The sequence below is a fragment of the Moschus berezovskii genome, chromosome 17 (assembly GCF_049115385.1).
Source record: "Moschus berezovskii isolate FMDL1 chromosome 17, NW_MosBer_1.0, whole genome shotgun sequence".
Lineage (NCBI taxonomy): Eukaryota > Metazoa > Chordata > Mammalia > Artiodactyla > Moschidae > Moschus > Moschus berezovskii.
Genome location: NC_142476.1, coordinates 55569086 through 55593446, shown reverse-complemented (window position 1 = coordinate 55593446; position 24361 = coordinate 55569086). Strand labels below are relative to the sequence as shown.

Sequence of the window (24361 nt, the reverse complement as noted above, 5' to 3'; positions counted from 1 at the left end):
GAAGCAATCCGGAGAGTAACAACAGCAAGAAGCCATGACCACCTGAGAACTGGAAAGTGAGTTCTCACTTTCCAGAGGAAGCAGTGTTTCTAGAGCCCAGGAGCCAGTGAGAGCTGGGATCTCAGACAGACACAGTCATCCTTGGAATCGCTGCATTTAGACAGAAGCAGACAGTGAAAAAAGTATTCCAGTTGCTCCCTTCCTCCTGACTCCATTTACCACAGATTGGGACTCAAACCCATGTGCTGGGACTTGAACCCAGCCAAAACCCAGTTTGGGACTTAAATCCACCTGGCTGGGACTCAAACCCAGTCAAAACCGTTCTTGGGACTTGAACCCACATGGCTAGGACTCAAACCCAGCCAAAACCCACAGTACCTCGTTTCAGGACCTAATGAAGCTCAGGTTCTTGATGTCTAATTGCAGAAAGAATTCAGTGAGAGACAAAGTGATAGGTAAGAAGTGGGTTTGTTTAGATGCAGATAGAAGCACACTCCACAGTGTGAGCCATCGCATAGGGCGAATGTGGCTGTGAAATGTAGCATGGCTAGTTTTTATAGGCTGGGCAATTTCATATGTTAATGAGTGGGAGGATTATCCCAACTATTTTGAGGAAGGGACAGAGATTTCCAGGATTTGGGCCACCGTCTAATTCTTGGTCTTTTAACCGTGCCTTGGAACTGTCATGGCACCTCTGGGTGTGTCATTTCTCTTGCTGATTGAGTATCAGGGTCTAGTCTTGCCTGCCATCTTGGTCCCATTTGATTCCAATCGGTCTATGTTGTGTCCTTGGGCTATGTCATTCTTTCAAAAATTGTGCCTTGCCCCTTTCCCTCCTGTTACAAAAGTACCATGGCAACATCATGGTTTAGGGACGTCTTTTGGGCATGTGAAAATTTATGGAACCTCTCAAATCAACTTGTCTGAGCAGATATTTATTTGTTTCATCCCTATCTTCAAAAGTATCAGTCAGTAATAACAGTATCAGTAGAGAAAGGGGGTGAAAATGACAAGGATTCCCTGGTGGCTCAGTGGCAAAGAATGTGCCTAACCAATGCAGGAGACAAAGATTCAATTCCTGATCTGGGAAGATCCCACATGCCTTGGCGCAACTAAACCCATGCACCACAAATATTGAGCCTATGAGCTAGAGCCTGGAAGCCGCGACCATTGATGTCTGCGAGTCGTAGAGCCCGTGCTCCGCAACAAGCCACCGCAATGAGAAGCCTGTGTGCCAAAACTAGAGAGTAGCCCTTGTTTGCTTCAACTAGAGAAAAGTCTACACAGCAACAAAGACCCAGAACAGCCAAAAATTAATCAATTAATTGACTTTTAAACATCCAAATTAACAAAGGGAATAGTGTTTCTCCAATTCTGGAGTCCTAGAGACTAGACTCAGAGATTCTGATTCAGTATATCTGGGGTGAGGCCTGTGATTCTGTGTTTCTAACATGCTCCCAGGTGATGCTGATGCTGCTGGTACAGTCACTACACTTCCAGTACCATCACTGCAGAATATAACGTCCAAAGGATAGAGAAAAGTTGATGAAAACTGTCCATTTGTCTTAGATAAAGATGTGGAGGCTTTTAAAAATTACATGGTTAAACATGTAACAAGGTTAGTCACATTCCTGCAGTAGAAGGATCCAGTAGGGAAAAAAAAAAATTGAGTGGCTTGAATAAAAGATCTATATGACTAGTTTAAAGGGGAATTTTTGAGCTTACAAAGATCTTACAAAGATCTGGGAGTGCTGGGGAGAATGGCTGCCAGTCTGCAGTCAGCTTATCCACCAGCCAGCTCAACTAAACATATGGAGAGGCACTCTTACAATTTTGCAACTGCCTTGGTCCTGCTGAGGAGCGTGTCCCAGTTGGGGTTGGGGTAGAGACTTGGGGACACTTTAGACCCCCTTCCAATCCATCACAAACAGATAATATAAGCTAAAAAAAAAAGAGAGAGAGAGAGAATGTTCTCACATTTGAGCACAATTTCGATGTAAGTCTCCTAGCCAACCCTTCTCCAAATACGTTACTATCTGGAGTACTTCCTACACAGAAATACTGATGCTCCACTGCCTAGGAGCGTGGGTTAAAATCTCCTCTCTCCCCAAACCCCCACCCCCCACAGTAACCTAATCCACTTCTGTGCAGTATGTGTGAGATTTCACACAGACAGCAGGGCAGAATAAGTGATCTGGAAATAAATTATTGGCTGTCTAAACATAGACACTGAATTTAGATATTGACAGAGCTGAACATAAAACTTCCTTCCTCCTCCTTTCTTTTCCTAGTTCTTCTCCTTCCTCCTTTATTTTTCATTCTCTGTGCATTTCCAACTCCCACCCTCCATCTCCACCCCTTTCAACAATCAATGGACTTTTTTGCAGGCTTTAAGTTCATCCTGAGCACATCCCTCTCTTCTGGACTAAACTGGCAGAACTCAAAGATGCGGACAGCACCCTTCTTTCATAACCGGGTCTCTGGTGGGCCTTTTCTCTTAATTAATCTGATGGCCTGTAAGGATTGGGTCATCTGTGCCTAAGGGGCCCCTTCACAGTCTCTGGGTCTGAGTGACCCAATCAGAGGATTCTGACCGGGGACCGGCTTCCTGGCCTGCTTTATCTGTAAGCCGGCTTCCTGGAATCTTTCTACCGGTTCCAAGATTGAGACTGCACAGTGACAAGTTTTCACATCATGCATAAAGATGGATCGTTCCTCCTCAATGGCCCCAGAGTAAGACTTCCTAAAGTGTTTATTTTGAGAGTTTTCAGCCTCATCTCCACTTCTTCAAAAAACAAAGCCCATCAAAGAAAATCTTATCTCTAACTTAGAATCTGGGAATTCTGAGGTCAGTTTTCCGAAATTCTTCTCTTTTTTGTCATACGATCTATCTGCCAAACTACTGTCATACTTCTGGGCCCAGAGCTCTGTCTAGAATCATCTGGAGATGTCCCTGGGGTTGCTGAGACAGTTGGGTGGCTCTTCCTCTTTCTCTCTGTCCCACTCCACCTCAGTGCCAAGTCTCTTCTCCACGTGGCCTCTCCACACGTGCTCTCCACATGGGCTCTGCAGCAGGAAAGCCAGGCTTCCTACACCATGGTGAATGACTTCCAAAAGTAAGGGTTCCAAGAGAGAAAAAGCAGAGACTTCAAGTCCTCTTGGGCTTACCAGGTGATTCAGCTGGTGAAGAATCCGCCTGCAATGCAGGAGACCTGGGTTCGATCCCTGGGTTGAGAAGATCCTCTGGAGAAAGGTATGGTTACCCAATCCAGTATTCTGGCCTGAAAAATGCCATGGACTATAGTCCATGGGGTCACAAAGAGCTGGACACAACTGAGCGACTGTCACTTTCAAGCCCTCTTAATGGTTAGGCCTAGAACTGGAGCAGAGTCACTGCTGCCTCTTTCTCTTGGTTAAGACGAGTCCAGCCCAGATTCCATGTCGGGTGGGGGGTCACAAAAGAGCATCCAGTGTCAGGAGGTATGGGTAACTGGGGGACCCTCCTTTGAGACTAGCTATCATAGCTGGAGATACCACGATGCTAAAATCTCCAACTCCGATGAGGACTGAGAATGGTCATTGATGTCTGTGCTCTCTTCATCTTCCTTGGGCACACTGCAAGACTCAACTTTCCAGCCTCCTTTGAAACTAGGTGTGGCTCCGTCAATGAGTTTGGTGCAATAGAATACATGTGGAAGTGCCCACTTCCAGGCCTGGGCTACCTGAATGTCCCATTAGGTTTAGGATCCATTATTGGTTCTTGCCTGTACCAATCTTGACCAGGAAGATTGCAAAATGATGGATTTTCAACTCCAACATTTCTTCCAGACAGAACTCAGCCTTTCTGTAGGCAAGAACCCTCCCTTCTCATCCACTGATTTATTTGTTTACCTACCTATTGATTATCATATGATTTTCTTATTGTCTTTAATTATTTTAATGTTTAAATTATCCCAGATTTGGTCAATAAGAGCCCCTTCAAGTAGGATCCTGTGTCTTTTGTGTGTGTTTAGCTTCCTTAATTTCTAACATAACAAGATATCTCATTTTCTACCTACCCTATCCTAGCCCTGGGATTTGCCACTTCTCTGAGGAGACTTGATTCCTTTTATTGGGAAATAGTGTTAAGAAATCAAGGTGAACTAATTACTATGAGTGTTGTCGGGGTGATTTTGCTTCTAGATCCTTGATGTGGATAAAGCTATAAAATATATGAATAATTATATACACACACATACAAACATGTACACAAATGCATGTACAGTATATTTATGCATATATAAACACAGTTTAGAAATAATGAGTTCACACAGACAATATTAAATGCAGTCCGTCCCAAAAGGTTTTTCTTACTTGTCCCCATTCCATACATGTGCCTTCTCCGTAATGAGATATCTGTACCCCAACAATATATACATATATATTTACTCATTTCCTTAATCCTAGAAAACATCTGAAGTAGATTCTGAATTTCTTCAAAATACTCTCAGGTTCATATATTTCAATTTCCTCTCAATGTTGGGGTTTTTCCCCTTCTCATTTCTGCTGATTTAACTAATGTATATTTTATACACAGTCTGCCCCCTGTATCTACAGTTTCCACATTCATGGATTCAAACAACCACAGACTGAAAAGTCAAAAAAACACCACAAAATTCCAAAAAGCAACTCTTGGATTTGCCACATGCTGGCAACTATTAACACAACATTTACATTGTATTTATAACAATTTCTATAGCTTTTACATTGTATTAGGTATCATTACGGAGAAAGCAATGGCAAGCCACTCCAGTACTCTTGCCTAGAAAATCCCATGGATGGAGGAGCCTGGTGGGCTGCAGTCCGTGGGGTCGCTAAGGGTCAGACACGACTGAGCGACTTCACTTTCACTTTTCTCTTTCACACATTGGAAAAGGAAATGGCAACCCACTCCAGTGTTCTTGCCTGGAGAATCCCAGGGAAGGGGGAGCCTGGTGGGCTTCCGTCTATGGGGTCACACAGAGTCGGACACGACTGAAGTGACTTAGCAGCAGCAGCAGGTATCATTAAGTAATCTGATGTTGTTCAGCGGCTAAGTTGTGTCTGACTCTTTGCGACCTCATGGACTGCAGCACGCCAGGCTTCCCTTGTCCTTCACTATCTCCTGGCATTTGCTCAGATTCATGTCAATTGAGTTCATTATCTAGAGACAATTTAAATTCTACAGAAGGATGTACACAGGCTGTATGCAAATACTACACTATTTTATATAAAGCACTTGAGCATCCATGGATTTTGATATCTGCAGCATGGTCCTGGAGCCAATCTGCTGTGGATACTAAGGGACAATTGTATATATTTTAAATATGCATTACATAAACATGCTTCCAAAAGGCAAAAATAAACAGAAAGGTATTTTTATTCTCCAAGAATAATTTGTATGCAACTCCCTTCCATATCCTTTCCACCTCATTTCCCTTCCAACATCCCTTGCAGGTAGCCAGCTTTATTGTTTTCTGGCTTATTCTTCCTACGTTTCTTCCTGTAAAAACAAACAACTATATGCATAAGTTTTTTTTTTTAATTTCCCCATCTTTTTTACACAAAGGGCAATATACTATATTTATGTGCTCTTTTGTACTTTACCTTTTTGTCACTTAACACTGTCTCCTGGTAATCACTGCTCAATACTTTCACAGAGATTTTTCTTATGTCATTATTTTTTTTACAACCATGTAGCATTGTATTTTGGGAATGTACAATTGTTTATTCAATCTCCTATTCTTGGACATTTAGGTAGTTCCAAAATTTTACACTTTAAACAATGCTGCAATAAATAGCCTTTAACACAAATAACAATATATTTTATTGTTAGAAGTATATCCTCAAGGTAGATCCTAGGGTCAAAGGATAAAGACTAATATTTACAATTCACATCTGCTTTGTAAGGTTTTACATTTTCATCAGCAATGTATGAAAATGTCTCTTTCTCCAGCCTCACTAATATAATTTGTAAAGCTAATGAACTTTTGCCACTTTTGATGGATAGAAAATAGCATCTCATCTATAGCCAGTGTGTAATTTTTCTCAAAGTGAAAAGACACAACTCACAAAAGAAACAGGAATACCGTCTAAGTGAACTAGAACTCACAAGGAGACTATTAAAATTCCTAACTAAAAGAGGTTGACTTAGGCTGGGGTGTGAATTTTAGAACTGGCCATATCCAGAGCCATACTTCTTTGAAAGCTGAGACCTATACATAACATGATTTGCCCATTGGCGAGCCCATCCATGTGCCTCAAATGGGGTTGTTTCTTTCCACAACTACACTCTCAAATTTCTAATGATGTTTTCATTTAATTCTTTAAAATCTATAATCAGTTCAGTTTAGTTGCTCAGTCGTGTCCGACTCTTTGCGACCCCGTGGACTGCAGCACACCAGATCTCCCTGTCCTTCCCAATTCCTGGAGCTTGTTCAAACTCATGTCCATCGAGTCAATGATGCCTATAATATTTTAACTTTATTGCCTGATTGATATGGAAAAATTTAATATTCCATAGAGATTGATTTATTACTCAGTTGGTTCAATTTTGTACCAGCCACTTGACTCCATAGAATTCTTTCTAAATATTCCTCCTCTCTGGAAGGACCACATTTTGCATAGATAGTTACGTGTCATTGTATTCTGCATCTATTTCCTACCTGTTTCTAGTTCTACAGTCATAACTTCCAATATCATTATATGATTTATAACACTTCAGTCTGCCTTTCAACTCTTCTCCCCCACTTTTCTCACAGAGTTGATACTCTGTGTCAGGGGTTTTCAGTTGCTTTTATGGTATGAAACTGTTTCAAATGAAATTCACTATATATGAAAGATGTGTACAGGCATAGACCAGAAAGTGTTCATTTGTTGCATTGGAGATTTCAAAAGGATATTCCTTTATTTTGAACCCTCCCAATATTCATAAAACTGAATGTGAATTGCCAGATAAATAGAACAATGGAGCTCTAATGATGAACATGAAAGTTTGAATTCAGGGGTTATGAATGACATTTGCATTTTTATATCAGCCTCAGTATAATTTTGTTTTTAACAGCATCGCTTGCAATCTTAGGCTATGCTTCAATTACATGAATCCAAAAGCTCTAAAGAGGAGTAATATCTAACAATAGTAATCAACTTCTTATCATGAAAATAAAAGTCAAACAAGTCCAACATAAAATATGCAATAAAGGCATCAATTATAACATATGATTCCAGTGCAATATGCTGCCTGTTAGCTTGTTATTAAACCATTGGTTGTGTTTCTTTGACAAGACTATGTGGCAAATATGGATATGCCTGAACCTTGCCTGTCGTTGAGCAGAGCACTCGGACACTGCAGCAAGTAGTTCATGTGGGCAGACACCAACTGGTCTGAGTTCCAAAAATTTACAAATGATGTAAAGATATAGCCAGCAAGATCACAAAGTTATTGAGGAAAGGAACCCTTACTTTCATATCCTCGTAGAACTTAGCATGGTAAATCTAATTGCTGTTTTTGCATTACCCTGGAATTTTTTTCTAGTATCTGTGATTTGTATCCACAGAAGATTTGAAGATTCGTTACTGTAGAAACGCTGTGTGCATATGCATGTGTACGAGTGTGCGTGTATGTGTTATCTCTGCCCCCCTCGCTATGTACAATGGCTCACCCTCCTCTACCAGCATGCTGAACCAATAGGATTAGGGTGAGACTGCTAGGATGGAGTATCCTCTCAGGATTCTCTTCTTTCTCATCCTTCTCAACAAGATTCATGGTCCCAACCTTTCTACAGAAGTTCTGCCTCTCCAATCTGATCACGTGCTCAGCTAATCTTTAATGAAAAGGGCAGGATTCCTTGATGTACATTACATAGAGATAAGACAAAGAAATTAAGTAAATGATACTGGACATGTTATTTAACTTTAACTGGAGCATTTGGGCAACTTATTCCAAAAGACTGTTTTAATGACTAAATATGTTATTATATATAACTTTATATATTTATATATAAATACTTTGAATAGTGCCTGGCAAGTAGAAAGTCCAGAATATGTTCAGTTCAGTTCAGACCAGAATATGTTAGGTATTATTAATGCGTATTGAATGCCTACTATGTGACCAGTGCTTTACTGGGTCCTTCAATACATGATCTCATTTACCTAAAGTGTATCCTACTCACCAGGACTCAGATTCTCACAAGTATACAATACTGAAACTAATACTTGCTTAATTAAAATTTACTGAACATACAAGTGAATTGAATGAAGAATGCAACTGTTATTTATAGATTTCATTCTCTTTGCTTTCTAAACCTTAGATCTGGATGGTACGAAAGGACAGGTCAAGGCTTATTTTTCTTTCTTTGAGTGCAAGGTTTTGGAGGTTCTGACCATGTGCTTTATCTCATGGTCAACATTCAACCATTCACAGTGGTGCTTGTTTCACTTCCAATACAGCACCCACGCCTTGCATATGCTATTTACTCTCCTAGAAGCAGCCTGAAACACTGAAGCAGATGCTCTGTGTGTGGCTTCACCTAGCTGTGCCAGAGTTTCAGCTTTCAGATTGGAAATAAAATAAAAGTGTGTGCAAGGTTGGCAGGGGGGAGTGAGGCAGAGACGGGGAAGGAGAAAGGCAGGGAGAAGGGAGAATTCTGGGCTAGCTCTGAAGAGATTCAGGGCTTTATAAGAACTCACCAACATAAAGAATTGAACAGAATGTAGCCAAAACTAGGCTGCCTGCAAATGCCAAATAATAAGAATCCTTTATCAGGAACGCTAGGAACCCTTTCAGGAGACAAGCATAAAGAATTCCAGGAAGCACATATTCAAAGCCTGTTTCCTAGGCAGCTGAAGCCACCCACCTTCCCTTGAACAAATGGAGCCAAATTCAGTTCTCAAATGTGCCATTTGCCTTGCCTTTCAAAACACTCCTGAGAGTTCATCTGGTATCTTTTGCTTTCTGAAAGAAGCCTGTAACAGAAGGGTTTGATATTGCTATCTGGTCATTGGAAACCTTGTAATTCCAAGTCTTGTCTCCCAAATGCCCCGCCTCAGCCTTTGACCACCTCTGTAGCAGTCTCAAGCTGAGCTGTCACTTCAGAGAAGGTGAAATAGAGCATCACAGCTGATTTCTCTTGCAGATCTTTGAAGTTCTTGGGAAGGAGTTGAGCCAATCATATATTGCTGGTTTGGGGGGCCCTATGTGTACCTTTAAAACTGGCTTTGGTTGGAATATGAAAGAAGGAGACAGGTTTGGGGGAGGGAAGAGAGTCTGCTTAAATAAATTACAGTATGTCAATGTGACAAAATAAGCCATTAAGAAGCATGTTGTATGACAGTAACTTAATTATATGGGGAAAAGTTCAAGGATAAATTATTAAATGGGAAACAATCAAGTTTCAGAATAGATTATCCCAGTAAAATAAAAATGCATGTACCTAGAAGGAAAAGTACTGAAATGTTAACTGTGGCGGCATCTGGATAATAGAATTATGAGTAACTTTTAATTTCTTCTTTGGTTTTCTTTGCTTTCAAATTTTCTATGGTGAACACACTAAATTTTAACCACAAAACATATATTAATAAAATATAGATCTAGTAAAGGTATAGTAAGTATAAAATCGATCTAATAAAGGAATATAATGTACAAATTGGGTGATAGTAGTGTCAGGGTGATAGAAGGCGATGGCACCCCACTCCAGTATTCTTCCCTGGAAAATCCCTGGTAGGCTGCAGTCCATGGGATCACGAAGAGTCGGACACGACTGAGAGACTTCACTTTCACTTTTCACTTTCATACACTGGAGAAGGAAATGGCAACCCACTCCAGTGTTCTTGCCTGGAGAATCCCAGGGACAGGGGAGCCTGGTGGGCTGCCATCTGTGTGATTGCACAGAGTCGAACGTGACTGAAGTGACTTAGCAGCAACAGCAGCAGCAGTGTCAGGTTACAATCATAGTCTTTTTCATCTCACATCTTTCATCTCTTCACTGCCAACTCTTACATCTCAGCTTTACAAGTTAGCATGCTATTATACATTGTCACAGCTCTCTGGATGGTTCTTTGAGAGCATACCCTGTTTCCCATATGACTTAGTTTTCTCTTGCACACAAACTCCCACCTTGAACTAGTAGGCATAGAGCTATAAGCACAGCAAGTATAATATTGAATGGTCCAGTCTGGCAGGACCAGTCAATGTGAGGATGGAGAGTACATTAAGAGGTGTTAAGAAAGAGGTGAGTCAAATGACCGAAGATAAGGACAGAAACATGGATAAACAATTGTTTCCACTGCTAACTTTGTATTTCCTATGAGGGAAGTGAAGGGAAGCAAGGGGATCTTCCCAATCACATTTTAATTTGAAAGAATTCTCTCTTCCAGACACATAAACACACACAGAGCCTGTTTCTCATTAGGACCCTTCACAGCCAGCATAAAATGTGGTAGTGCTCAATAAATACTCCTTGAATGTACAAAAAAACAAATCCCACTCTCCGTTGTATTGTATCATCACAACCAGAGGTGGCTGTGGGTGGCCAGGGTGGAGAGGACAGACCACCCAAGGAAAACTCATCACAGGGTCTCCTAGCTTCCCAGGCAGCCTGGCAGGGAGCACTCCTCAGCAAGCATGCCCCCAAATACACCATCCTTTCCTGCCGGGACTAGAGTGCCTTGTGGGATGGAGGCTGTGAGAAAAGTTTAGGGCAAGCCTGGCAAACTGGCAATCCACCAGCCAGATGTAATTCATGTTTTGGTTTGTTTTGACTTTGACTTTTTCATAGTGTTTTGCAAACACTTGATTGCAGAGGCTTTATTTTTGATGGCATGGAGCAGGTGTGCCCGAGGTGACCCTGCCCCACCTCTTCCTGGTCTTCTTTCTGGCAGTTTCTCTAATTTACATAACCCCCAAATTTTTAGGGTTTGTAACCTCTGCTTGGAAGGAAGCTGTGGGGAACACTCACTCTAATACTGTAGAGAAGATGATAAAAGTATTAATTATAGTAGCAAACATCTGGATGGGTACTTACTCTGTACCAGATTCTATCTGGGCTTTATAGGCATGTATCATCTAACATTCAAAGCAGGCTGACGGTAACACTGTAGGACTTTGTTCAGATCTCCTTAGGCCCCTCTTACTAGCCTGAGGTTTTTCTCTCCCAGCTTCTAATATGTGTAAGCATCTAAATTGGGCACTTAAAACTCTTTTTCGGAAGACTAACATAAGCTGCTGGAGCTTTGTAATTTACATTCTCCCCCAGCTCTTCCTGGCAATGACTAGTTGGCAGTAAGATCACTAGCACTCCAGAGCTCTACAGCAGGACCAGGCTGAAGCTTTGCTTTGAAATTCAGCTTTCCTTGGTCTCTTCTACTTCCCCACCACCTTTGAGTAATCTTATCCTACATGTGAAGAAAGTGAAGCCCAGAGTCACTTGCCCTAGTGCACAAAATGGCAAGTTGCAGAATCTAGACCTATCTGACCTTCCTAGGGTTAAAATATGACCAAAAAAAAAAAAATGCCCAAACCCTTCCTTTATATACTTGACATGCTGCTAAGTCGCTTCAGTCGTGTTCGACTCTATGTGACCCCATAGACAGCAGCCCACCAGGTTCCTCTGTCCCTGGGATTCTCCAGGCAAGAACACTGGAGTGGGTTGCCATTTCCTTCTCCAATGCCTGAAAGTGAAAAATGAAAGTGAAGTCGCTCAGTCATGTCCGACCCTCAGCGACCCCATGGAGCCTTCCAGGCTCCTCCGTCCATGGGATTTTCCAGGCAAGAGTACTGGAGTGGGGTGCCATTGCCTTCTCCGACATAGAAATCATTTATATGGTGGCAGTGATGACTTACCCAATTGAGCCAGCTTGTCCCTCTTTTCATCTCTCTTTGCTTCCCTTCTTTCCATCTAAAGCCTCTTTACTTGGGAAAACTGTAGCTATAGAAAAGGATTCTATTGAGGAATAAGATATATTGACAGAAGTCTGTGATAGTAGACATTTCATTCTACGCAACCAACAAAACTGCTCTGCCATGTCACCATATTGACCAAAAGAAGCATTTTGCAGTTTAACTAGATGCTTTGGTATTATTTCAATATATGTGGACCAAATAATTGCATAAATTCTGAGTCATATATTCACAGATTCAACACATATTTACTGAGATCTGGCTCAAATGGTAAAGAATCTGCCTGCAATGTGGGAGGCCCCAGTTGGATCCCTGGGTTGGTAAGATTCCTCCAGAGAAGGAGATGGCTACCACTCCAGTATTCTTGCCTGGAGAATTCCATGGACAGAGGAGCCTGGCTGGCTACAGTCCATGGGGTCACAAAGAGTCAGACATGACTGAGTGACTAACATACACCCTATGCTAAGCCCTATGGTAGAACTCCGGCAGGGATGTCGTTAGGAACAAAACAAGCTTTCACAAAGTGGTGCCATGGAGAAGTTATTCCTTGAGGTGATGGTGATGAAGACCAGAGTCACTGTTTTCCATAAGGGTATGTGAAGTAGGGCTCTCACCTTTGTCAGGTTCTATGATAATAGCTAGAGGAGATTCTCTGCAGGTGGTGTTGCAGGTCTGTCCCTTGAGCTGCATCAGCCTCCATGCTCTAATATCATTCTTAAACCTCATACAAAAGCATAGGCACATCAAATGAGAGCAAACCATGGCCATGCTCCCCTGTAACCCCTTTAAGTTAATCACTTATTTTCTATGTTTACACTTGGACACTTATCAATGAGGTAGACAGAAGTATGAGCCCAATACAATTAGCCCAAATCCCAAAAGCCAAAGACTCCATTGGGAAATCACAATAAAACAGAAATGGTCTGGTTCCTATAGTTTACTTCAGGTGCTTTGAGTATTTTGGTTTGTTTGTTTGTTTGTTTGTTTCTCAAAGTAATAATACATCTTGGATCCTTCGTAGTTGGTCTTGATATTTTAAATGAGACAATACAATCGAATAATAGTAATATTTTTAAAAAACTATCATTTTCAAGGTATTTTACTATGGCATATGCATTCTTATTTAAATAGTGATTACTTATAAACCCATACAATATAATTTAATTTTTAAATTTCGCTCTTTAAAAATTCACAAAAACAGATGTTATTGTCATGATTCTATAGATGAGAAAACTGAAGTTTAGAGTTTTTAAGTTACTTGTCTAAATTCAAACAGTTCTTTTGTCTCCATCGCAAAGCTAGGGTGTGATAATTTTATTTGAATTGATCTTTTCATTTGCTATCACTTTTCTTATTTTCATATGTATCCCAGAGGGTATTTTCTTCTATTGTTTATTTTCCATTTTATTTTGCCTCAATCAAAAGAAAAATCAAAGAAAATCTACTTTGTTACTCTCTTAGTATGTAATATTACCTTGAAATTCATTTATAAGGAGCATAACATTTTAGTACTTTCTACTCTGCTTCCATAATTGAACAATTATAGAAAATGGCCCTCTATTTCTATTTTATTGGTCAATAAGTTATTTTAATAATTATTTTGGCACTTTAGCTGAGTTAGTTAAAACATTATGTTGAATCAATATGTTGAAATTTCTAGTTGGCATTTTAAATCAATCTCTTCATTACCAATAGTAATAATATAATAATATTTGTATATTGGTAGTTTAATATTCAGTTTAAAAGAAAAGTATTTCTTTAAACATAGTTTGTAAGCCCTTTGGAGGCCAAAAGGGCTTCTTTGGTTTCACGGGTTTAAGCACAGTGCCTGGTGTAGGCATGACCTTGAGGGCGTCAAAATCCAGAGTGGAAAAAAGATAAACAATGAATGAAGTGCAGAGGCTGGTGCAGAAAACTAAAGAACAACAAAGAAAATTAGATTTAAAAGGCTTGGTTGAGATCAAGGTTAAAATTACTAACTTTGAAAGTGAAATTCTTACTTTAACTTCATAGCCTTACAGCCTTCCCTTTGTTTTTGCCTCCCTCCTAGATCAAAGTGTCTCCAGTGCTCCAGGGCTTATGACTATTCATGAATAACATTGATAGAGAAGCTATGGGTGAAGTGCTAGTAGCTATTCAGCTTCACACCAACATTTAAATAACCCCTTCCCTACAGAGTTGCACTGCTGTCAATAAATGTTAGGATAGATCTGTTAGCCACAACAAAATGGGTTGTTGGTGATGTTTAAATAAACTCAATTATGAAGAATGAGGATTGGTGCTTCTTAATACTATTTTTGTGTAGGAGTCCTCTAAGTTCTTTATGAACCATGAACCCTCTCTTTCGTTCAAAAAAATAAAAATAAGGCATGCTTTTACATATACCCCTTCTTGTTTTCAAATTTTCTTGGCTCTCTCCCTCCCTGATGGACCCTTGGAGCTCAAATCTATAGACCCAGGGTAAACATTTCTGGTCTAGATCATTTCTAAGGCCCCTTGTAGGTCCAATAGTCTATTTGAGCTGACATAGTTGTATTCAGATTTTAACACTGCCAAGTTTTAGACGTATTACTTGGGTTAAGTTTCTTAACATCTCTGACCTCCTCGAACTTCACTGAAATTGTAAGGAATAAAAGAAATATTCAATATTGTGTGTAAAAAACCTGACCTGTCCCCCTTCACCTTTGTGGTGGAACGAACAATAGCCCTCTTCCCAAAGATGTCCATACTCTAATTCTGGCTTCTATAAATATATTAAATAATAGAGCAAAGCAAAAGAGACTTTGCAGATAAGGTTATAGAATTTTAGGACAGGGAGATTACCCTGAATTTCTGATAGGCCCAATCTAATCACTTGGGTCTTATAAGGAAAGAAATTTCTGCAGCTGGAATAGTAGAAATGCAGTGGGAAAAGACATAGAAGAGGGGACAGAGGAGAGGTAACTGGTGAGGAGCATCAGGACTCAACCAGCATTGGTGACTTTGAAGATGAAGAGGGAGCCAGGGAATGCAGGCAGTCTCTAGAAGCTAAGAACAATCATTGGTCCATAGTCAACAAGGAAGCAGGACCTTCACCCTACAACTGAAAAAAACTGAATTCTACCAACAATCTGACAGGTTCTGGAAGCGGGTCCTCCCTCAGAGCCTCTAGTAAGGATTGCAGCTCTCCTAACTTCTTGATCTTGGCCTCATGAAACTCAGAGGAGAGCCCAGCCAAGTGCCCAGAATTTTAACCTACAAAACCCGGAAATAGTAAATATGTGTGGTCTTAACCCACTAAATTTGATCTAATTTGCTTGCCAGCAATAGAAAACAAATATTATCTCATTCCCCTAGTCTCAAGACAACCTCCTCTGAAAAAGTCAGTTGCACCCTTAACAGGTTCAATCTCTGGGTCAAGAAGATCCCCTGGAATAGGAAATGGCATGCCACTCTAGTATTCTTGTCTGGAAAATCCCATGGGCAGAGGAGTCCGGCAGGCTACAGTCCATGGGGTTGCGAAGAGTCAGATATGACTGAGCAACTGTGCATGCATGCGCAAAGCAAATCTACATTGAGATGCTGCTGTTCCTAGGTTTTGGGGATTTTTAGCCTCTAATTATACTCATTCCTCTGCTTATCAGTGAAGGATTACAGGTGGCAACAATCAGGATCAAGAAAGTGTTTTGAAAATGTGTTTTCCTCCTAGCATTTCTGAAATTATACCACAGAGGAAGCCACAGGTCCAGTCAGACTTTTTACAAGGCGGGCTCCATAGACATTGGTCAGGATCTGCCTGCATGGATTCCTTAGAAGTGCCCTGACCTCCCTACCAGAACGATACTGCTCTTATTCCTGGACCTCCTCTAACTCTAATTAGACTGTTTTCATCAGCCTTAGATTGCCTTCTCCATCTGCGCTGGTGAGGGGATCCCTCCAGTGATGTGGTCTCAAACTACTTGGTTTCCACATGTGAATGATGCCTGTTGGAAAGTCTGGGAACAGCCGGATGAGGACGTACAGAACTCCCAGTAAATATTCTCTTTCATGTGTCTCCTGAGCTACCTTGGAATTCCTGACTTTCACAATTACTGAGAGTTGATGCTGAAGTAGGATTTTATCAAGTTGCTTCTTTGAAGGGAGTGAACTTCATCTTCCAAACACCCAACCTTCCTGTATGGGTAATTAAGTTTTACTGTCCATTTGTTTCCACATGAAACCAGATGATTTGGCTTGGACCCTGACATGAAGGAAGCACCTGGTTTGGATGGTCCCACATGGCTGAGAAGGCAAGTCATAAATGAGTGGACATCAAATGAGATATGCACCAAGAGTCTGCATAGGTGCCCTGCTGCTGCTGCTGCTAAGTCACTTCAGTCGTGTCCGACTCTGTGTGACCCCATAGACGGAAGCCCACCAGGCTCCCCCATCCCTGGGATTCTCCAGGCAAGAACACTGGAGTGGGTTGCCATTTCCTTCTCCAATGTGTGAAAGTGAAAAGTGAAAGTGAAAGTGAAGTCGTGTCCAACGCATAGGTGCCCTAGAGCTCATCAAAAAAATGTAATCACAGGAGTGGTGCTGTTAGTGGTATGATGTGAATAACTAACCATGTTTACTGGAATTCTGAAGTAACATGGAAAAGAGAAATTTGAGTCTTTCCAGTTTTTGTAGCCATTGGTCAAAAGGACTCAAACCAAAACATGGGACAGTGTTTTCACTGTGTGTGCTTCAGATTCCCTAGATGACAGGGGCAAAGCATCTCTTTCTCATTCTCAGGGCATGGGCCTGGCATTTCATGCTGGCTGCATTTCCACTGGCTTCTTTGATCTCTTATTGTTCAATATGCCCTTGTGCTCAACATTTCCCAGAATTGCAGCTATAGCTTCCTCTTTTCTGCCTTTCTTATCCTGGTTACAAAGCATTAGATTGTCTGGATTATAAATCCCAATTCAATTCATGCAACAACTTAGAATGCAATTTGCCTCTCATTAAAATGTCCGTATAAAGTTTTCTTAATGTTTATACTTTAGAAATGTGCATTGAAATTTAGGTGTTGCAGACATAGCTATTTGTCTCAAATCTCTATTCAGGACCATGGGGGTCAAAGGACCCTCAGATAGAGAGAAAAGAGAACAGAAAGCCAACTTTGGAATCAAAAATTCTGGATTTAATCCCCTGACCACCCTGTACTAGCCTAATTTCATAAGTCACTATGAAATTTCTCTTTGAGTATCTTTAACTTTAAAATTGAGAAAAGGGGACAGGAGAGATAAATTCGGAATTTGGGATCAACAGATACTATTATATATAAAATACATTAGCAATAAGAACCTACTGTATAGCATTGGGAGCTATATTCAATATCTTGTAATAATCTATAATGGAAAAAATCTGAAAAAGAATAGATATATCTATATGTATAAATGAATCTCTTTGCTGTACACCTGAAACATTGTAAATTAAGTATAATTAATTTTTTTTAAGAGTTTAAAAAATGAAGGGTCATCAGACCTATTTGTTGTAAAGATTCATTGGCAGTCTCTGGTCAGACAATGGCCTCCAAGCCGTCTGGACCTCTCACATCATGTCTTTCCTATCCTATCTTTTACCTTTCTACCTCTGCTTCTTCTGCTCCAGTCACATTGTTCTACTACATGTTCTTCAAACACACCCAGCATTCTTTCCCAAGGACATTCACACTCTATTCTCTCTCCTTACAAAGTTCTGTCCCAGATAACCACATGGTTTCCTTCCCCATGTCCTTGGGCAAGCTGCTGAAATCAGAGACTATGCCAACTGCATCCCAATAGCAACATCCTACTGCCAACCCTGGACCATTGAACCATGACACTTCTATTCTCTTGATTACTTACTGTAGATCCATAGAACTTATCACCCCCTGACATGTTACTTACTTGTTTACTTTGCATATTGTTTGTCCCACCCACTCACCCCATGGAGGGTTGGGGTTGACCACTTTTTAAAAAATTTTATTGGAGGATAGTTGCTTTACAATGCTATGTTAGTTTCTACTGTACAGCAAAGTGAATCAGCTATTCATATACATATATCCCCTCTTTTTTTTTGGATTTCCTTCCCATTTTTATCATCACAAAGTTCCCTGTGCTATGCAGTAGGTTCTCTTTAGTTATCTATTTTACACATAATATACATAGTATATATGTCAATCCCAGTCTTCCAACTCATCCCACCCATTCCCCATTTCCCCATTCCACTTTATTCACTACTTTATGAGCATCAATTAGAAATATGCCCAAAACATTCATAAACACAAACGCTGAAAGAGTGAGGGGACTTATGCAAAGTTCTAATGTCTAGCACAAGAAGGGACCATAAACTATAGATAAACACAGTATATCTGAGGGGCAGTTGTGGAAAAGAAAGGCTTTCTGGTTTTCTTGGTGATTGAAAACTTGAACTTATTTCACTTGGTGACTTCAAATTTAAATGTACTTTACTCTCCATCTTGGAGAAGAAGGAATATCTTGGATCTGGAAGAACATACTTCAATCACCTTAGAAGTAGCTGCACTGATGGGCCACTCTAGGCTGGTTCTGTGATCCAAAGTGCTGATTCCTCACCAGAGAGGCCAGGAATCAGCTTTTAATACACTGTTCATCACAAGACAGGAAGTTGGAGGGGAAAAGAATATTTAGCTCTCTGGAGAAGTGGTCGGTCCCATATAGTATTAATAGAAATAGCATGGATTTAAGATTTGGATTCAGCTGCTGATTCTACTACTTAACAGTTGAAGAAACGAGTGATATTTACCATTCCTGAGTCTTAGGATCTCTTTGTTCTGAACAGTGGTAAGAATAGATATTATCTCACAACGTTCCTATTTCATGTACATGTCACATTAATGAGAAATGAGGCCATGTATACATGAAAGTGCTTTGTAAACTATTCATCAGTAAATAGGAATTGGTGGCAGTTATTATTGTTTACTAGGAACTGTAGGCTCTGCAGTTTCTCTTGACTTTAAAAAAAAAAAAATGCCACTTAGTCATTTGTACAAGATTTTGACTTTGAGGTGTTAAGTTATATTTTGCAAATTTCTTCCCGTTCTGTGACTTTCTTTGCTTTGAGCTTTGATAGCTGTCTAGCACATTTACTTTTATATTCAGATGGTGATTTTCTTCAGGAAACTCAAGAGACTTTGTAGAAAATTATTTATTCATTCTTGCATTCTGAGAGATAAGGAAAAACATTCGAGTCTTGAAAAACGGAGAGAAGCAGGCTCAGGAAAGCCAAGCCAATTTCTCGTCCAAGCACTGACTCCCATTTTTCTGGGTCTGTGGAAGGAGGGTTATGTACCCTCTTATCTGACCCATTCCCATCTCTACAGGAGTCTACATCAGGATTTCATTCAAGACAGGTGGGAAAGAGAGAGGAGCTTTTGCAGATTCTTTTTTGGTAGAACCTGTAGTAGAGAGGAGGTCTTCCCAGGTAGCTCTGTGGTAAAGAATTTGCCTGTCAATACAGGAGATGTGGGAGACACAGGTTCAATCCTTGGATCAAGAAGATGCCCCGGAGTAGGAAATGGCAACCCACTCCAGTATTCTTTCCTGGAAAATTCCATGGACAGAGAGGAGCCTGAGGGTTTACAGTCCACAGGATCACAAACAGTTCTGACATGACTGAGTTCATAGGTATAGTAGAGAGGAAGTGAGGTGGTTCAGCTCCTGTTGGCCTTTGCAGACAAGGCCCTGGAATCTCTTGTCCTAAAGACTCATCCACACCACTATACCAGATTACCTCATAGCGAAAGTTATTCACTTAAGTTCTTGGATAACAGGAGGGTCCACTCTGGTCTCCAGGAGACTTTCGGTCAATCCTAAGATTAGGAAAGTAGAAATCTTCTCAAAGAAGCTCCTCATGAAACTGAATTGACTAAAGCCCTCACTATTCCCCGTGTGTACAGATTTAGGCAGGTTCCTACTCAGATTCTCTAAGCTAAATTGTCTCATCTTTCTTAAATTACAAAAATATCCTTTTAATTGTGTCTTTGTATTGGATGCTTGGGCTCCAAAATTACTGTGGATGCTGATTGCAGCCATGAAATTAAAAGACACTTACTCCTTGGAAGCAAAGTTATGACCAACCTTGATAGTATATTAAAAAGCAGAGACATTACTTTGCCAACAAAGGTCCGTCTCGTCAAGGCTATGGTTTTTCCAGTGGTCGTGTATGGATGTGAGAGTTGGTCTGTGAAGAAAGCTGATCGCCGAAGAATTGATGCTTTTGAACTGTGGTGCTGGAGAAAACTCTTGAGAGTCCTTTGGACTATAAGGAGATACAACCAGTCCATTCTAAAGGAGATCAATCCTGGGTGTTCATTGGAAGGACTGATGCTAAAGCTGAAACTCCAATACTTTGGCCACCTCATGCGACGAGTTGACTCACTGGAAAAGACTCTGATGCTAGGAGGGATTGGGGACGGGAGGAGAAGGGGACGACAGAGAATGAGATGGCTGGATGGCATCACCGACTCGATGGACATGAGTTTGAGTGAACTCCTGAAGTTGGTGATGGACAGGAAGGCCTGGCGTGTTGTGATTCATGGGGTCGCAAAGAGTCGGACACGACTGAGCAACTGAACTGAACTGATTGGATGCTGAGCTAACTAGAAGAGACGATGGAAACATGATGCTTCACCCTTTCTGAGTTCGTGTGTGAGACCTAGAAACAGATTGGTGGGAAAGCGCTTCCTGAAAAAGGCTCAGAAAAGCTGGCCCTTGTGTGTTTGTATGTTGTTTTTTCCTAAAAATAGAACCATTTCCTTTAGGGAAACCCATAATTCAGAAAGGACAAGAGACATGAGGAAGTAAATAACTTCCTATAAATGCTGGCTTGTGTTTTCCCATAAACATTTGCTTTTGTTCTCTTCTGCTCTTCTTTAACCTTGGCTTTCATCCAGCAAATAGACAGAAGTATGAGCTTTATCAAGGGTTCCAGAGGCCAGAGGAGCAATAGAGGTTCTATCCCTGGGAATGTCAGTATCCTTGGATGTCATTTAATCTCTCAGGCTGTTCTTCTAGGCCTCTGAACTGAACACACTATTGACTTTATGTAAATTATAGGACTAATAAGAGGACATGATTTGTAACCCATACGTTAAGCAGGAGTCACACTGTCTTTAAACTGTCGAATAAAATTTCCTCAAAAATCCCTATTCTTGAGGGGAGAAACTTGTTTTCTTACCTGGTTTTTCTTATATTTCTTGAAAAAATTTTCTCCTAGTCAGTCTGACTCTGAATTTCTGCTTTCATCAAATGACTTCATTTTACTGATCATCTGACCACCCCACACACTAAGTGGCTTTTCTATATTATCTCCTACTGTGCGAGGCAGTCCCTCAGTTACTTCCAGAAAACCACCAACCCAAGTCTGTGTGTTTGTATCAGACTTCCAATGAAGTCTTGAAGAAAGGAAGGCTTTCAAATGGCAGCACTGCAAAAAGTAGCACCATAAAAAATAGATACCAGAGTTGTTAAGTCCCCAGGCTAATCTTCCTCTAGAAATTCCCCACTGGTCTCCACAGCCGTGTTTCTCAGCCTCTATCTTGCCCTCTCCAAACTTTTTCCATCTATCTGATTACGTCAGCCACAGATTACTGCTCACTTTCTGTGCACATGTGTTCCGCTATCAGCTTTGGCCTCGTCTTCCTCTCCAGGATGGTTATCTACTCCAGAGAAGTGTTATACAGTGTGCCAGGAGATTAAAGTGACTACCACCATTTATGATTTCTAATAGCACTGCTTATATTCTATTGCATCATATTCGAAAACTCTGTATTTTTCACAAGAATTTATTTCTCAATGAGTTCTTATTAGAGTAAAATGTGATAGCCAACACAAGCTTCTTCAGAAATTTTTATCAGTTACTATTCTACACATCTGAATCTCAATAACCAACTTTCAAAATAATAATTGCAAAAATTGCAGAATCCTGAAGTAGCTTATGGAGTTGACATGTTCATGGGAGAAAGGTGTAGGAGGGGACCTTAAAAGGAGGGGACCTTATAGAGAAGATTGGAACAATACCTTTCTAAATATTCTCCCCTTCTCTTTTCCTTTTCTCTTGCAATCCATTCGCTGCAGAGCAGCTGAAGTGGTCTTCAGTTCAGTTCAGTTCAGTAGCTCAGTCGTGTCCAACTCTTTGTGACCCCATGAATCACAGCACGCCAGGCCTCCCTGTCCATCACCAACTCCCGGAGTTCACTCAAACTCATGTCCATCAAGTCGGTGATGCCATCCAGCCATCTCATTCTCTGTCGTCCCCTTCTCCTCCCGCCCCCAATCCTTCCCAGCATCAGAGTCTTTTCCAGCGAGTCAACTCGTCGCATGATGTGGCCAAAGTATTGGAGTTTCATGGATACATGCAAATCAAACCATGTAATTCTCTTGCTTAAAAGTCTTAATTAGTTTCCCATGTACTTAGGTGTCAGTCTCCCCTCTTACTATTCTCCAGTCATGAAGTCATCTCAGTTCCTCAAACAGGCTAACATCTTTCCCACATCAGTCCCTTTGCCATCACCACTCCCTCTCCACTGCCTGGAACAGAATTGCCCCTGTCTTAGCATAGCTGGATCTTTCTCTTCCTTCCCATCTCAGCTTCACTTCCACCTGAAGGCACTTCCATCCACATAGATGCTCCTGACTCTCAATCTTGGCTCATTTTCCCCTTCATGTCACTTACCACAATCTGTGATTACTTATAGCTTGATTGTTTGTTCTTTTCTATCTGCACCACTATTCGGGAAGCTGAAAACTTCTTCAGTAAGAGGATAGACAGTAAATAATTCAGGTTTGTGCCAAACAGTATTTCTTGCAACTACTCTGCTTCTGTGATGTAAAAGCAGCTATGGAAAATAAACAGATTAGTGTGGTGTGTTCCGATAAAACTTTATTGATGGTCACTAGAATTTGAGTTTAGTGTAATTTGCACATCAAGACAAATTACTCTTCCTTTGATTTTTATTACGTTTTAAAATGTAAAAACTATTCTTACAGGTTGTACAAAAAAAGATGACAAGCTGAATTTGGCCCACAGACTGTAGCTTTTGGACATAGCAATTGATTGCAAGTTCTATGAGGACAGCAATACATTTATTTTATTCACCATTGAATCACTAATACCTAGTGCAATTGTTGGTACATAGTAAGCGGCCAAGAAGTAACTTACTAAACAAATGGGATAGTGATGCCAAGATCAGAGCAAAAGACTTCATGGTAGGAAGGCCAAGGGAAGACTAAGATAATACTGAACAAAGAAAATCATCTAGCAAAAATTGAATATAGGCCACTAAACATTGTGCTCAAATATCAATGGCCAATGAGTCAGGGTTCTCCAGAGAAACAGAGCCAATAGGAGATGTAGGTATATATATATAATATACTTAATATATAATTTAATCAATATAATATAATACATAAATAAGCAACTTTTATTAATAATTAATATTTAATTAATATATTAGTGTAATGTGTGTGTGTGTGTTAGTTGTTCAGTCATGTCCAACTCTTTGTGACCCCATGGACTGTAGCCTGCCAGGCTCCCCTGTCCATGGAATTTTCTAGACATGAATACTGGAGTGGGTTGCCATTTCCCACTCCAGGGAATCTTCCCAACCCAGGGATCGAACCTGGGTCTCCTGCATTGCCGGAAGATTCTTTACTGTCTGAGCCACCAGGGAGTCTTACATATAGGTTTAATATATAATCCCTTTAACAAATCTCCAGATACTATATACGAAATATATATAGTATGTATAATATATATATATTTTTATATATGGAGATATATTAAAGAAATTGGCTCACCTGGTTATGGAGGCTGAGAAGTCCTGTGATCGGCTGTCTGCAAACTGTAGAACCAAGAAAAGTGGTATCATTAGATCTGAGTCCAAAGGCTTAAGAATGGAGTGAGTCCCAATCTGAGTCAGAAAGCCTGAGAATTAGGAGCATCAGTGTTGGAGGGCAGGAGAAGATAGATATCTCAGCTGAAGTAGAGAGAACAAATTCACCCTTCCTCAGTCTTTCGATTCTATTCAGGCCCTCAGTGTGTTGGATGATGCCCACCGGTATTGATGAGGATGATCTTCATTACTCGCTCTACTGATTACTAATTCAAATGCTAATCTCTTCCAGAGACAGTCTTATAGACATACCCAGAATCAGTGATCTTTTTAAAACCCACTATCTGGACATCCCTTAGCCCAGTCAAGTTGACACCTATTAATAAAATTAACCATCACACCCAGATAGGTGCTCTCCTAGGCAATTTATCACTCCTCCAGCAATATTCTGAGAGTTCAGCAGATTCAAAAGAGAGTTCAGCATACATAAGAAATCCCTCTGATGTTTAAGCGTGTATAATGGGAATGTAAATTCATTATATTTATGGTTTTGAACTGGAAAACATTTGGTTCATTAGTGATAGTAA

General features: G+C 40.5%; 1 long non-coding RNA gene across 10 annotated transcripts in view; it reads right to left on the bottom strand.

Annotated features, from left to right (window-relative positions):
- LOC148775164 (uncharacterized) overlaps window positions 1-24361 on the bottom strand; it is a 74970-nt gene that overhangs the window by 7352 nt on the left and 43257 nt on the right. For 7 of the 10 annotated variants that reach the window (XR_016039484.1, XR_016039479.1, XR_016039483.1 and 4 more), the window contains one exon: window positions 23740-23783. This is a non-coding gene — a long non-coding RNA (uncharacterized LOC148775164). Of the gene's footprint in view, window positions 1-11857; window positions 11937-22615; window positions 22779-23739; window positions 23784-24361 lie in introns of all 10 variants that reach the window. The other 3 variants (XR_016039480.1, XR_016039485.1, XR_016039481.1) reach the window with 3 other exon arrangements.